A 2557-nucleotide genomic window follows, 5' to 3' on the forward strand; every position below is an offset into this window, starting at 1 on the left:
AACAATGGGATAATCAGGACACTGGTATAGATCTATGTAATATTCAGCAGACTGTGGGGGGGGATAGTTGTATGAATGGAAAGTAGAGGCAGTCAGATCTCCACTTAGAATTGGTCAGACTGGACTAGTTCTCTTATCAGAATATAGAAACATGAAGCAGGGATTATAATCCCTGTAATCAGATGGAAACAGTGAAACATGGATTATTAGAATGTGAGAAACATTCACAGTGAATATAGTGGGTTGATATAATCTAAGTTGTTTGCAATCCACCAATCAAATGAAACATCCAAAAATTGAAGCCACTAGTATAGCAGTAGTGATTCCTGAATTAAAGATTAATATTTCAAGAAGAACATCTAATTATCTCAGTATTTATGCAGTAGAATTATGTGCTATATTATTAGCTTCAGAATGGGTGGAGGATACTAATAATACAGAAAAAAAATAGGATTTTCTATAATAAACCTTTTAGGAAGTAAATCTAATTCTGCTAGAAATCAGTTAATTAGATTTTTTTTTTAAACTGGATTATTTAATCTTATTTAAATTAAGAATATAAGTATGTGTATGCATGTGAATATACACACAAACTAATTTATATGTGAGTTTGTATAATATTCAGATTCATGCATTCCATAGAGGCATGTATTAATAACTTCCCTCTGATGTCATCGATGACCTCACTCTTGTCTGGTTGGTGGTGGGAATAGTTGGTTGCCATCAGTGATCCGGCAAGATGGCGGAAGCATAAGACATGCTGCATCGTGCTCTCAGTACCATAACGTTAAACGGCAAATATTTTCTTGATTCTCCAAATAAGAGTTTGTGAAAAATTGCTGCTCATCAGGTTTTAATAATCCTCTTGAAAGAAAATGCAAAAAAGCTGGTAAAAAAAGAACCAGTGAACACAAGTTGCTCACAGCGGCTGACGACCATAACTAATGAGGCACAGAGCAACAAACAGATGCTGAGGAGGATGAATTTCCCCCGCTCCCAGGAACACCAAGTACGTCCCCGGCTGTCAAAAAAACTTCCCTTAAAACAACAAGCAACCTTAACTCTGAAGATTCCGTTATTATACTTGCTAATCTCATCAACACAGGAAGTGATGTTCTAGAAACGAAGCTGGGAAACGTGCTTGAACTGATTGATCTCGTTAAAAAGAAGGTTGACTGCATGGAAAAACAAGTAGAGCTCACTGAAAAAAACACCACAGCCTGTTCCATACGTGTCACCGAGCTGGAGCGCTACAGTCGCCGTTGGAACCTCAGACTTACCGGAGTCCCTGAGTCGGAGAAGGAGGACGTGGTGGCGGAGGTGACCCGGGTGGCGGAGGTGACCCGGGTCTGTTAAGAGGTTTTTCCGATGGAAACAGAGAGGCTTCAGCTTTTTGTTGATGTTGCTCATCGGGTTGGGAAATAGAATGCCAGCAGTCTCTCGTCCTATTATCATTCGCTTTGTCGCCAGGGGGTATCGAGATTATATATGGAAAGCAGCTAAAGGCAATGACTTTCTTAAACAAAATGGTCTCAGTTTTACCGAAGATCTGTGCAAAGAAGACTGCGACTTCCGACAGAAACTACGGCCGTCCATCCAAAAAGTTCGGGAAGAGGGAAAATCCGCATATTTCATAGGTGGTCGCGGTTTCATCAACGGCGTGGAGATTCCCTGCAGCTCTTGATCCGGTGGAGGAATAAACTGGAACCTGGATTCCCTGTTTGGTTTACTTTAATGTTCTAAAAATGTAGATGTTATTGCCAAATAATATTTAGTTCCTTCATACGATGCTGGTCCACGATGTTTATGTTACTGTTCACCTTCTCATACCGAGCACTTTTTCTTGTTCTTTGAAGTCTTTCATTTATTTCTCTCAATGCCAGGGGGATGAGTAATGTGTTAAAAAGGAAAGCTTGGTTTCTATTTGCCAAAAATGTTCATTCTGATTTTTGTTTTTTTCAGAGTGTCATTCAACTGTTACTGATGTTCATTTATGGAAAGCCCAGTGGGGAAATTCTATTTGGTTTTCTCATGGTTCTGAGCATTCTGCAGGAGTAATGAAGTTAAAACATAGATTTAAGGGGAATAATATTATCTGTCAGGTTCTTACTTTTGAATACCATCACTTCATCTGTGCTAATATTTATGGATATAATAACAAAGGAGAGAATGATAAACTATTTAAACTGTAGAAACAAGAATTAGCTGAATTACAAATTAAATTAGACAATATGTACATGAATAAAAGTAAAGGTGCATTTGTTAGATCAAGAAGAAAATGTTTGGAGGAAGGAGAACAAAACACCCATTACTTTGTCAATTTTGAAAAAAACATAATGCTATCAATAATTCTATCAGCAGACTAAAAATTAACGACTCACAACTGACGATCCTGATCATATTGCTAAATACTGTTGTTCATTTCATGAGAATGTCTATCGTTCTAACCTCTGTCAAGCCTCAATTGATTCCTTATTAAATAATTCAATAGTGAAACAGATTTCTAGCATCGATCAGAAAGGAGCCAATCACCATCCATGAAATTCTTGATGCTATT

This window comes from Cyprinodon variegatus, unplaced genomic scaffold (assembly GCF_000732505.1).
Source record: "Cyprinodon variegatus isolate N-32 unplaced genomic scaffold, C_variegatus-1.0 Scaffold1442, whole genome shotgun sequence".
Lineage (NCBI taxonomy): Eukaryota > Metazoa > Chordata > Actinopteri > Cyprinodontiformes > Cyprinodontidae > Cyprinodon > Cyprinodon variegatus.